The sequence below is a fragment of the Sinocyclocheilus rhinocerous genome, unplaced genomic scaffold (genome assembly GCF_001515625.1).
Source record: "Sinocyclocheilus rhinocerous isolate Xijiao unplaced genomic scaffold, SAMN03320098_v1.1 scaffold2382, whole genome shotgun sequence".
NCBI lineage: Eukaryota > Metazoa > Chordata > Actinopteri > Cypriniformes > Cyprinidae > Sinocyclocheilus > Sinocyclocheilus rhinocerous.
The window spans coordinates 378,978-393,490 of NW_015662928.1; the positions used below are offsets into that span (position 1 = coordinate 378,978).

General features: G+C 35.8%; 1 long non-coding RNA gene across 1 annotated transcript in view; it reads right to left on the reverse strand.

Moving 5' to 3' along the window:
• Nucleotides 1-14,105: 14,105 nt before the first annotated feature.
• Nucleotides 14,106-14,513, reverse strand: part of LOC107728400 (uncharacterized) — a 12,218-nt gene continuing 11,810 nt past the window's right edge. The window contains exon 3 of the long non-coding RNA XR_001638468.1: nt 14,106-14,191. This is a non-coding gene — a long non-coding RNA (uncharacterized LOC107728400). The remainder of the gene's footprint in view (nt 14,192-14,513) is intronic.

Consider the following 14,513-nt stretch of genomic DNA (forward strand, 5'->3'; position numbering starts at 1 on the left):
TATATATATATATATATATAATTTTTTTTTTTTTTTTCCAGATGTTTTGGTTATACATATGCATCTGATTTGAGTTGGTCTTTATCACATATTTGTCAGTTTTACATTTGCCTTTTTAATTTAATCTGTTTTGTGTGGGTCACCTGTAACAGTAAGAATTCTTGAATCCTGACCTAGTTCAAATGTTGTATATGTTGAATTTATGTATATTTTAAAAACTTTCATGTTGAACTATCATTCTTTGTCACCCATGTTGACATATACTTAAGACCCTTTCTCTGCCTTTTTTGTTATTATTTTTGTGCTTTGCTCATGAATCACTATGAATCACTCCTTTTAAGCCAACTGACTTTGCTGGTGACATCAGTGGTCACAAACAGGTTTTATGATGATTTGCACAATGCGGCTTCAAATCTGAAAGTAAAGAGAAAACCTTGAAAATGCATCAGAAAGGCCTTCAAAGCACAAATAAGTGAACATTTTCTTCTTGCCCTCATCTTATTTTAAATTGGACAACTTCTAACATGTTAGTTTCACTGTTTTCTGGAACAGCACCAGTATTAAATATAAAGGCTTCTATAAAGTTGTACAGTGACCATGTGACATTGTTGGCATCAAAACGCTCCGCAGTAAGTTTTTTCTTTTCTTTTAACCTGCCTGTCTATATAAATGGATCTGCTTGAAAAGTGACCAATGAATAACACAATTCTGACTGTCAGTCTAATTCATGCAAATGAATCCACAGCGATGTTAAAAGAAAGACATTTTTTTCCTGTACAACTGAATAGCAGTGTAACAGTGTTGTGTTTTGACATTTAGCACCCTTGCTTTGCTCAGTGTCGTATGTGTGGATATCACATAGATGCTGCTTCTGTGTTCATGATGGAACACTGTCCACTGTCCTTCTCCTGCATCCTAGCAGTCTGAGAATGGGAGTTATAGTATTTGTTACAATGGCAAACACCATCCTGCAATGCTAGCAATCTTAAGATTCAGTCCAGAGTGGAGGCTAGTCCTAGTCTTACCTTTATGCTGTTGTAATTTTAGGAAAACTGAATTGAGTTGCCCAATAACAATGTGTTCCTATTCTTTTTTCTGTCTAGTCTACCTATGTGCTCAAATGGTTTGCTCTGGATAGCTTTGCAAATTAGAAACTTGGTATCCTAAATGTGTAAGACGCATAATGATGCACAATTTATAGTATATATAAATATATATAAATGTATTTTTTTTTTTATTATTATTTTTTATCTTTTTCTATGGAAGTGTCATAATATTTTCTTTCTTCCATTTAAACATGGAGTTTCCCCAGCCTGGTGAAGCTTTTTGAAAGACCCCACAATGGCAAAGTGACAAAGGCCATGTAGTTTTAGCTAACATTTTAGGGGGCTTTTTTTTTTTTTTTGAGTTTTCAAAGTATGATGATCCCCTTGTCAAGATGTAAAGACAGCTTTCATTCATTCATTCATTCATTCACTCACGATGTAAGGGGGGATAATACATAAAACGTTTAATTTTTCTGGCTAAATTAAATAACTGGCATTTGTATTAATTTGATAGTGTATTTTTGTCTTCTCACAATTAATGATAGATTTATAAACCAGCGTTGTAGTCTAGACCAAAGCCAGAAGACGGTCAAGTCCAAATCCACAATCTCCTAAATTCCATGAAAAAAAACTCAAGACCATGAGGCTTGGATTCTTATTTATCCCTCTTCTGGTCTCAAGCTTAATACTCACTAGTATAAACCCGAAAGAGAAAAAGTTTCCATTCAAATTTATTTAAACAGTAATTTATAGATTTATCAAGAGATGTTATCTTAAGCTTTTTAAACTGATGTTACAACAAAGGGGAGATAGACATGCAGGCAGATTTTTATGGTTGCCAATAAAATTCATAATCTCATGGCCCTCAACCTATTTTTACAAAGCAAAATAAATCCATAACAAATTCAGTTTGTTAAAAAATGCATTAAAAGTATTTAATTGACAACTTTGAAAGCCTTAAAGGTACATTTTGTAAAATCATTTTTTCTTTCAGATTTTTAACAGACCCCATAGTACTCTGTACCTAAAATGTATGTTTACATGAAGGATGCTGTGTTTTGGCATAGCTTGCACGTTTACACTTTACCATCTCTCCTGCACAATGGCTGCATATTCAAAATAGATTGCTTTCTAATGACTAGTGGACAGCCGTCTGCACAATATTCTGACAGAAGTAAAACATAATCATAAACAGGTTCTGTGATGAAGTTCAGAGAATGGATGGAAGATGGCAGGGTTGGCTTGCTGAGACTCGTGCGTTTATTAAATGAACAGGTGATTCTTAAAACAGCCACAGTTCAAACCACTCACTTCTTTCTTGGCATTCCACGGCACTCAGCCTCGATCCGCACGCCCACGCCCTCGACCTCGCACGCTGAACCCGCCCCCCGAAAGGAAGTGTAACAAATTGGTGTAATTTAAATGGAGCTGTGATGGCTGTCTTTTCTTTGGATAAGGGCAATATGGGGATTTGCCAATAGCCTTTTGTTAAGTCCAGTGTCGAATAAAATCGAGCTGTACCCAGCCGATCAAGCAATTTGTCAACCCGCAGCATTGGATATGCATTAAATTTTGGCACAGGATTCACCTTGCGATAATCCACACAGAATCGTATGGAGCCATCCGTTTTAGGCACTAAAACTATCGTGCTCGTCCAATCGCTGTGGGATTCTTCTATTACCCCCATCTCTAGCATTGCCTCTAATTCAGTCTGAACCACCTTTTTGTTGTGTTCAGGTAAACGATATGGCCAGGTGCGCACTACCATCCCCGGCTCGGTCTCAATATGGTGCTGAATGAACTGCTCCCGTGAACTGCCAAAATACAAGCAGCACATTACGTGTCCCACCAGAGACAGCAATATATTGGATCACTGTTACACAGCAATAAAGGATGCATATCACTCTATCCCACGGGCAGCTTATTGGTTCGACCGGGCAGAGGCAAGAACACGTCTGCAAACTCGGCTTGCAATCTAGCTACATCAGTGAGCTGGGACGGTGAGAGGTGATCTCCCCCTGGGGCCAGAGTGAGAGATTGGACTTTAGTGTTCACTTCTGGCCCAAGATCTTCCTCTCCACTCACTGCCGTCGCCAGCATAACTGGCTCTGCCTTGCTCCATTTTTTTCAGGAGGTTGAGGTGGTAAGTCTGACGTGCTGTGATGTGACGTGCTAATATCCAACTGTTATTAATATTTAACATACATTGGAAAGGTTCTGTGACCTCTCGCGAGACCTCGGCAAAAAGTCTCATGATTTATTTCTACAACATGATGCATGATGGGATATACTAAGCCTTGAATACCGCTCTGGAGCGGTATTCGAGATAGTGTGGATTAGTGTGCTTTAAGGGCACTGCGGTTTGCCATTTTTAAGACCTGGACAGTCTTGCGGACTTACTTCCTGTCGCGCGGGCACTTGGCCAAGACAGCAAGTGTGGGTATTTGGACAAGGGGTAAGTCTGTATGCAAATACGGTTGAGAAAAGCATTTCCTATCTGATTGGCTGTAAAACATTATGGCCCCGTCTCTCATACTGGAAGGAAGATTCTTATTGGATGATTAGTGGTCATCCAAAAAGAAAAGGAAGAGAGGTGAAGTAGCAGAGAAGAGCTGTCACACAGAGTGATCTTTAGAGTTTCCTCTGGTAAAACCCACCGGTAAAGGGGTTGTTTTATTTGCATTGTGAGTGTTTTTGGCAGAAATTCACTTTACGGGGGTTTTTAATACGTTTTGTTTTTAGTTTGACTATTTTGGATGTTTTTTTTTTGGGATAAAGTGTCACACCAGACTGTAATCGCCGTGTTTGTTTTATGTTTGAATGAAAAGTCTGTTATTGCGGTTGAACGGCAGAGAATGAGGCTACATTCACACTGTCAGTTTTTGGGATTGACAACCGCATTTACTTACAGGTGTGAGTCTCGAAATGTCCCGTTCACACAGCAACTTACGGTAGCATCTCGAATACTGTCTGTATGAACGTGCAACAGGAGTCAAACCTGTATTCCTTAACAGTTACCATAGCGACAGTGAAAGTAATATAAAAGAAGGCGACGTCCATAAAACTGAAAGACGTACATCCGAGTAAATGAGACAGAGGGAAGTTAGCGAGTGAAGGGCATAAAAAAGTGAAATAGAACGCAGCCCATGACACCGAGATTGAGGTACTTTGTATTATTTTGTTTGGCTCTATAGAGGGAAGAAGCCAGTTTTGTGTTTTGATTTAGGCACAATGCACCCGAGCAACAAATCAGGCCTGCAACGGAGGGGATTGATATATGCACGTGTGTGTGTGTGGGCCCACAAATCATTAGTTTTAGAGGTGTTTGAATTCTGACTGCTTACGTTGCATGGCTTAAGCCATGTATTTTTCTTCTTTGCATTTTTATTCACTCTGGCCATAGTCTGTGATACACATTGATTGACATTTGATACTGATATTGCTCAATATTTGAAACACAGAGACACCTGAAGGTGAACAGCTCTCTTTATTGGAGGTTTATTGATCCATGCGACCCTGTCATAAACAGTGAATAGTTTTTTTTTTCTCTCCTATACATTATTTATTTACCTATTTATTGACTTATTGATTGACATATTTCTCTATTTATTGCTCTATTTATATATTTATCTGTGCTAATAAACCCACCTAATTTTGATACTTGCCTCTTGGTGAGATCATTTACTCTATCATATTATTACAGTTTACACTAAAACAAAGGGTACTTACCTATACTTACCTGGAGTGGTGAGCGTCCATCCCATCCTGTAACACGCAGATAAACCATAGCTTAGCTCAGTGGTTCCCAAACTTTTTCTGCCGAGCCCCCCTTTTGTAGAGAAAAATATTTTCAAGCCCCCCCCTCCCTCTTTTTTTTTGGAAAGTCTCTTATGCTCACCAAGGCAACATTTATTTATTAAAAATAAAGTAAACACTGCAATATTGTGAAATATTGTCAATTTAAAATATCTATTTGAATGTTTTAACATATAACCTACTGTATTCCTGTGATGAAAGCTGAATTTTCAGCATCATTACTCCAGTCTTCGGAAATCATTCTAATATGCTGATTTGCTGGTCAGTAATCATTTCTGATTATTTTAATGCTGAAAACAGTTGCGCTGCTTCATATTTTTGAGGAAACAATTTTTTTTCACGATTCTCTTATGAATATTTGAAATTGTAATTTGTGTCAGAGCGCTGGAGTTCGTCAGAAATAGAAAGGGGCATCAGTTTACTGTCATGGATTTGTCGTGTCGCACCGCATCCACAGCAGAGAACATTACTGCATGGGTTCTATTTGCTTTTGTCACGTCGCGCCGCTCGCGTCTGGTGTAGACACGTAGTTTTGGTATTCGTGAATCTTAAGTATATTCATAATCTGCTTTATGTTTACCTGGCACTGGAAGTCCTTTCACAAACTTGTAACTTACATGCTTAGAGCAGAACATCATTTATATTTCTACATGGCTCCCTGCAGTAACTTTGATTCTTCTATCGCGCCATCTAGTGGTCTGTTATTGATACAACCACAACTGATAACGGAGTGCTCAAGCAGGTACTGCGAGTCATGTTGACTGTTGAGGTAATTAAAATGTCAAATTAATATTTTATGTTCAATTATTTACTTATCAGGGAAGTGGCCGCATGATAAGCGGGAAAATTACGCAGTGTAGTCTTTATCACCAGGCAGAGGTTTCTTTTGCAAAAGAATCTGCTGACGGTACACTATCCCTTAGCCTTGCCGTGCCCCCCAGTTTGGGAACCACTGGCTTAGCTCATAAGTAAAGTTAATACTAGAGGGGAGTAATAAATTGAATATTTTGTCGAGAGACATATTACCAGAACCCGGTCCAGCCTAACAGAACTTGGGAGGTGTAACTCTTGAGAGGGCAGGGGGCGCTACACATACGTTGACAGTAGGGGTGTGCAGCGGAGCGAGTATTTGTATCTGTATCTGTATCTGTAACAATCACAAAATTATTTGTATCTGTATTCAGATAAAACCGGAAGTAGGCTGGACTTGAACAAGAAGTTCGTACAGTTACTTGAGAAGACCATTATGTCTATAGTTTTACAGCCTTTTTCGTAGCGATCACTGAACAAATATGCCTTGTTTAACTAAAATAATTATTTGTTATGAATTTAACATATAGGCAGTACTTCGAGTTGTAGTACGTTGTGTTTCAGGCGACGCGAGTTCGAGTCCCAGCTTGGGGACCTTTCATGATCCGATAAATAAATATTTAAATATCAATTAATTAAAACAGTAGGGGGTTCCTACGCAGTTTGGAAATATGGAAATTGATTTAAGTAATTTCCCAGATAGAATAGGTACGTCTGCAAGATATCTTTTAAAGATCGCTTCATCTGGAAAGCATCTGCTGTGTGCAAACATCTGATATTACATACATTGTAAATCATAAACATCTTAAAGGGATAGTTCACCCAAAAATGAAAATTAGCCCATGATTTACTCACCCTCAGGGCATCCTAGGTGTATCTGACATTCCTCTTTCAGACGAACACATTCAGAGAGATATATTTAAAATTGTCCTGGCTCTTCCAAGCTTCCAATGGCAGTGAATGGTGCCCCTGTTTTTGAAGCCTAAAAAAACTGCATCCATCCATCATAAAACTACTCCACACGGCTCCGGGGTGTTAATAAAAGCCTTCTGAAGTGAAACAATGCGTTAGTGTAAGAAAAATATTGATTTTAAAAAATGTATAAACCACAATCTCCAGCTTCGGGTCGCTCAATCAGGCGCATTCATGACAAGGCGTTCGAGCATATGACGTAGGCATAGCAGAAGGCGCAACATTAGCTCAGGGAGAGAGTGACGAACGCGGAAGCACAGAGGAGAAAACAAAACACCTGTCATGAACTAGTACTACAAAACGAAGATTCTGAGTGAAAAATATTGGAGGATTTCGATATAAGGCAAGAGAAGAATGAATTTTTTGCCCAGCCATATTTGTTTGAACCGGAGTATACTGACCAGGAACTCTGCGAGATGGAGAAGGCTGCAGCGGCGGCACAAACTACAGATGTAGTTCACGTGGTTTCCCTGTGCTGTAAACAAACTTGGTTCTCACGAGACAACACTCTTCACCCCAGAGCTTACTCTCGTGAGACTACGCTCTTCTCCTCGGAGCTTACGTTACGCCTTCCGCTACGCCTACATCATATGCTCGAACGCCTTGTATGTGTACCAAGACAGTGAAAAAGACAAAGTTGTAAAGCATACTATGTGCAGATATGCATATGAGCCCAAAATGTGAATGAAATGTGTTTATTTACACGTTAAGCATTTTCCTCTTATATAAAGAAAATGCTTAATGCACTCAAGACAGTGAATTAAAACAGCAGATTCTGTGCACACCTTACTAATAAAGCATATTATTTGCAGGAAAACAGATGAGCCTAAAATATTAACTTTAAATGTAACAATTCAATTCAATGCATAAGCCATGTTAAGCGTTTTGTTTTTATGGTTTTCTAAAAGGATGAAGACACTTAATGTGTAATTAAACACGCTGAGTTCATATTCTACTCATCTGCATGACTTTTAATATCACTGTCTTAGTACATTAAGCCAGCATTTTAAAATGTTACAAAAACAAGCTCCCAGGGATTTGATCTTGGTTGTCATTTGTTGAAATAAATATAAAAGAAATAAATATAAAAGATACAGTGTGTTCGTGTCTGTCCACTGAATGTGACCCAAAATCTCTGATTCTCCTCCGTGGCCATGGAAAATTGAATATTTACAATGAGAACAATTATAATTTGTCACCGAAACGTTTCCAACAAAGAAATGAGTGGACTTCTGTCAGCTTGTTGAACACAGCAGCATCGAGTGTCCAGCGTGAGACACTGTTTTCACCGTAATCAAATCAACATTGTAAATGAAATTCAGTAACGTTTGTTTATGTTGTTGCCATTGAAACCATCTAAAAACAGCTGGAAGCAGATGCCACCGGAAGCCAAACACATTAAATTTACAAATGGCCGGTTTCAACGGCAACAACACAAACAAACGTTACTGCACATGCTTGCTTTTGTGGCACAGGCTTAACTTCCGGTAGACGTCCAGAAAGAATCAATAAAAACAAAAAAGTCCTTCTAGGTAACAAGCAAAATATGTATGCTGCGTAAATCAGACGAGCTTATTGAAAATGCATATTCATTCTCTGCAAGCACTTTTAGAGCGGCAGAGATAGAGGTTTCCCCGGTAACGGCTGTACACAAACAGCGCTGAACTCACAAACGCTGCTTTATCAGGCATTACATGCAAGAATAAATGAAAATTACATCGAAAATTTTCTAAAGACAGTCAGTTTTCATCAGAGATACATTTTAGGATCGACCTGCCTATCTAAAGCATTTTCTTTTACATACCTTAAACCATCAAGTGCAAGTTTTCGTCAGACTGTTCTTAGCGACACACCAATACATTTTGGCGTCTCTTCTGCTGGTACATCCAACGACTGGTGTTATTCAAGAATGCTTGGAGCTACAATCATAGCGTGTTCAAATTTCATTGGACAATAATGTGAAGTAGAGCGGTCATTTTCCGTTCTTATTCATAAATCGGTTGAAAATGATATGGGACAGACGAGCTTATTTGTGGAGTGATCTGGATCTGTGGTTTGTCTCATTTTATAAATCAAATTACATCGCTGAGAAAATGGATGCTAAATGACTACAAAAGGACTGCACAAAACCGTGCAGCGCCAAAAGTTGCAATAATGGTAATCCGTATTCAATTCACTTATATTTACGTATGATAGGCTACACCGTTTACTATTTCCTGAAACTATCATAGTTAATGAAGCCCAAGTGCCATCTACAGGCCTATTATGTGAAGTGCAGGCTGGCGAAATGGTGACGTGAAAGGAATTTATTATATTACCATTTTTGATAATTATGCAGCATTATGAATGTGTCTTATGCTCATCAAGCCTGCATTTATTTGATCAAAAATACAGAAAAAAATTTAATATTATGAAATATTATTACAATTTAAAAGAATGTTTTTTAAATATACTTTAAAATATAATTTATTTCTGATGCAAAGCTGAATTTCCAGCATCATTAGCCTACTCCAGTCTTCAGTGCATGATCCTTCAGAACTCATTCTAATATGATGATTTATTATCAATGTTTGAAACAGATGTGCTGCTTAATTTTTATTTTAATACTTTTTTGGGGTTCGTTGATGAATAAAAAGTTAAAAAGAACAGCATTTGTTTAAAATAGAGATTTTTTCTAACAATATAAATCTTTACTATCACTGTTTCTATTAATTTAACAAATCCTTGCTGAATAAAAACTAATTTCTTTCAAAAAAAAAAAATACTGACCTTAAGCTTTTGAACGGTAGTGTATATTGTTACAAAAGTTATATTTTAAATAAATGCTGTTCTTTTTTAACTTTTTATTCATCAAAGAATCCTGAAAAAAAGTATCACGTTTCCAACATTGATAATAAATCAACATTGCATAAAATGTATTTTAAAGTATATTAAAATTGATCAAATAAATGCAGGCTTGATGACCATAAGTGACTTGCAAAAATATAAAATAGTATTGTATCCAAATTATTTGAGCCCCTGCCCCTGAGGAACTCTCTGCACGTCCCTGCTAAAGAAGATGCTAAATTTTGGACTTCACAATGGGGTAATTCAGTATGGTTTGCTTACACTCAGCTGGAGAAATTACTTTAAAGAATAGATTTAATGGAGATGTTCTACATACAGAATGTGATCCTGCAGGACATTTAATTTGCCAGGTAATTAAATATGTTGATAATATATTAATCTTGGGAAAGGGTATAACAACAGCTTGGAAAATATTTTTTTTGTATCCATAGAAAGTATATTTATTGAATGGTTAAATAAATATCCAAATGCCATTTTATTAGTTGGAGGGGATTTTAATATTATACTAAATGGAACAATGGATAAATGGCCACCAGGGGCCCGTTCTTCGTACCTCGCTTAATACATCTGAGATGATTTGAAAGATGCCAGATCTTCTAATCCTGATGATAACTGATCTCTGACTAATTTGGTTCTTCAAACGAATTTGCGGATTTGATGAAAATATCTGGATTAAGTTGTCTAAGATTACTGTGCGTTCTCGTGTTCCCCGTAAAGGGCAGATGTATCGATACTCGAAACCACGATCAGCAATGCAGCGAATGGCTGGCGGCAAGACATCAACGTAATGACCTCATATAATTAAAAAAGACACCTGACGAAAAACTTGACAAATTTCTGGACCTTTATAAGGAAACAGCCAAGTGAACAAAACTACATAAATGTTATAATAGATAAATGAAATGTGCACTGTTTTTATTTTATATTTTTTACATGATTCCCAATTATTTATATTCATGATTATTAGTATTTGTACAGGCTTTACATTGTTAGTTCAATGCTGTAATTAGCAATTCCTGTAATTTTATCTTTGAAGCAGATTTGTTATGTGACAGCATTAATTAAAGTTTCTTAAGGGTCAAGATCAAGTTATCTGCATCTCCTGTGCTCCATCAAGCCACTCCTATAATATCTGTCAGCACTCTAATTAATGCACGACTCATATTAACTGTACAGCATGTAAGACTCTAATACAAATATAAAGTTATTATTTTATCACAAATAAATCTTTCAATGAGTAAAACTGGCTGTGTCTATAGTATTATAGATTACACAACATTATAATATTATTTTCAAATAAATGTTTTAAATATTATTTTAAATGATTGTCCCCAGGTTAGTAGGGTACTCTTGTAATAGAGTAGCAGTGGCTGGGACAGATTTTAAATATCAGTTCCACTTAAAAAATGCAATCTAATCCTGTTTACATGAAATAAGCCTGCTCCCAAGCAGTTTAAGCTTACGGACCTGTGGCTATGTACTGAGTTAGCGACGTATGAAGAATGGGCCCCAGGTCGACCTAACGTAAATAACAACAATCTTAAAAACTTCATGGATAAATTAAATCTCACAGATATTTGGAAAGCCAAATTTCCACATAATAAATATTTTACCTGGAGTAATAAAACAGGGTCTAGTCAATCCAGAATTGACTTCTGGTTATTGTCTGAGCTTTAACAAAGATGATGTAGAAGTTGACATTATTTCTACTCCACTAACAGATCATAAAGCTATCAGTATTAATATAAAATTTTCGAATACAAATTGTTTTACTAATGGATCGTATTGGAAACTTAACAATTCACTACTACTGTATGATGAAGTTAAAAAAGTAATCACTGGATTGATATGTAGTTTTTGGGATAAAGCCAATAAGGAGAATGCAATTTTGTTCAAATTGGGAACTTCTGAAATTTGAGATCACTAAATATTTAAGAAAATTTGGCAGCTGGATGGCCAAACGCAAAAGAGACTGAAGAAACTGACATTGTTGTTGAAATAACAAAATTAACAAATAAATGCCCAGACAATTTATTGGATGAAGAAAAATTACTATTATTAGATCTGCAAATCAAACTAGATTAACTATATGTGACCCTGGACCACAAAACCAGTCTTACGTTGCTGTGGTATATTTGTAGGAATAGCCAAAAATACATTGTATGGGTCAAAATTATTGATTTTTCTTTTATGCCAAAAATCATTAGGATATTAAGTAAAGATCATGTTCCATGAAGATATTTTGTAAATTTCCAACTGTTAATATATTTAAAAAAATGAACTATATGTGACCCTGGACCACAAAACCAGTCTTACGTTGCTGGGGTATATTTGTAGGAATAGCCAAAAATACATTGTATGGGTCAAAATTATTGATTTTTCTTTTATGCCAAAAATCATTAGGATATTAAGTAAAGATCATGTTCCATGAAGATATTTTGTAAATTTCCAACTGTTAATATATTTAAAAAAATTAAGTATTCAGATTTCAGATGTATAAATCAAAATTTTAAAAAATTTACTCTTATGACTGGTTTTGTGGTCCAGGGTCACATATAGAAAGAAAGCTGAAGGTGCGTTTGTTCAATCAAGGAGACGATGGCTCGAAGGCGGCGAACAAAATTCACAGTACTTTTTTAATTTAGAGAGACACCATCTTAATAACAACATTAGTAAATTAAATGTGAATGGGGTTGTAACAAAGGACCATAAACTAATTTTAATTTCCAATAACTGCTGTGAATTTTTTAAGAAAATATATAAATCCAATTATTCTCAAGCAGTATCTGATGCTTTTCTGAGTTCTATAGAGGTGAAAACTATTGACAAAAATGAAAATTAACTTTGTGATATTTCTGTTGAGGAGGTGATAAAGGCAATTAATAATTTGATTAATAGTATATTGCCAGGTACAGACGGTTTGACCACAGAATTTTATAGAGAATTTACTAAAGATTTGGTCCCTTTTCTGCTCAAGAGGTTTAATGAAAGTATCAGTAATCAAACCCTTCCACCCACCTTGACTCAAGGGTTAATCACATTAATACCCAAATCAAAAAAGGATTTACTCTGGATAATTGGCGTCCACTTAGTTTACTTAATGATATAAATTATTTGCCATGGTATTCGCTAAAAGACTCAAAGCTGTATTAGAATCAAGTATCGAAGAAACACAATCTGGCTTCATGAGGAATAGGCATATCACAAACAATATAAGATTAGTTTTAGATATTTTGGATTATCCTGAATTTAATGAAGATAATGGGTTTATTATTTTTCTTGATTTCTGTAAGGCCTTTGACTCCGTAGAGCATCAGTTTATTTTTGATTCACTTATAAAATTTGGGTTTGGACATTTTTTCACTACTGCAATTAAAACCCTAAGAACAGCAACAGTTCAATTAAATGGCAAATTAAATTAGATTTAATTTGTCTAGAGGGATCAGGGTTGCCCTGTCTCTCCATATTTATTTTTGATAATAAGTCAACTCCTCGCTAATCATATTAAAGCCAGTACGATTAAAGATATGACTATTATTGATAGAGAACTAATTATAACACAATTAGCAGATGATACCACCCTCTTTCTCCAAAATGATAACCAAATGCCCATTGCAATTAAAATATTAGAAGAGTTTTCTAAAGCATCTGGTGTCTATCTGGATCTAAAGAAGTGTGAACTTATAGCAGTTAAAGAATGCTCAGTGGCATCTTATTGTAACATTCCAGAACAGCAACAGTTCAATTAATTTGCTGGGTGGCACTTCTAGTAGATTTAATTTGTCTAGAGGGATTAGGCAGGGTTGCCCTGTCTCTCCATATTTATTTTTGATAAGTCAACTCCTCGCTAATCATATTAAAGCCAGTACGATTAAAGATATGACTATTATTGATAGATAACTAATTATAACACAATTAGCAATTACCTAAATCTGTGAAACAATAGGAGTAGTGAAGAGGACTCCTAAGTCACCTAAGATCAAACCACAAACTATCCTAAAATGGCTGTTGCTGGCAATCTGGTTTTAAAATAGGTTAAAATAGGTTTTAAGAGAAAACTCGTAGCTAAAAACTTTTACTGCTATTTAGGAGAACTCTTAGTTAAGATCAAATGTTTTGTGAATACGGGCCCTGATTTCCAAAGCAGAAGGTATATCCCGGTTAATTTACACAGCTATGGCTCTTCAGGTTGATGATAAAATAAAGGGAGATTTATAAAACGCTCCTTAATTTTGTTTGGAAAAATAGGATACATTATATAAGAAAATCTTAATGAACTCATTTGAAAATGGTGGTCTCAAATTTCTAAACTTCACTACATTAAATAATACATTTAAAATCAACTGGATTAGACAAATTATTAATAATAATATATAATAATAATAATAATTAAATGATTAGTATCCAGTCTCTATTATACTTTATCTGGAATAATAAGGACATTCTATTTAAACAAAAGACTATTTTCTTTGAAAAATGGTTTTGAAATAATGTTTTGGTGGACCAATTATTTAACTCAGATGGCCTTTTTACTTATGAGGAATTTATGGACGCAAAGACAGGAGCTTAAATGCTAGGGATAATTGGAGTCACACAGGTGGATCACATAAGACAATCAGACTAAACGAGGACAGGAAAATTACCAAATAAAGAAACACAGGAAAGACTACGGGGGAAAAACAGGTACAACAGTCTGACACCTACTTAAGTATTGAAAGTAAAAGTATAAGTAAATGCAGGGCCGGTTCTAGACATTAGGAGGCCCTAGACAAAATTCATGTTGGAGGCCCCCCACCACCAATAAAAAGCACTTGAAACAAATATGATTCCTAACCTTTTTTATTTATACAACATTTAATTTTAAATTTTGTATATTTTTACTTATACAGTACAACAATTTGGAAACTGTAACGAATCAGTCCACTGAAGGCTAGCGTAGTGAAGAACCCAAGTGCAGTTTATTTACAGTGTGATCCAAACATCCAAACAATAATCCGAGACTTGACTTGACATGAACAGACT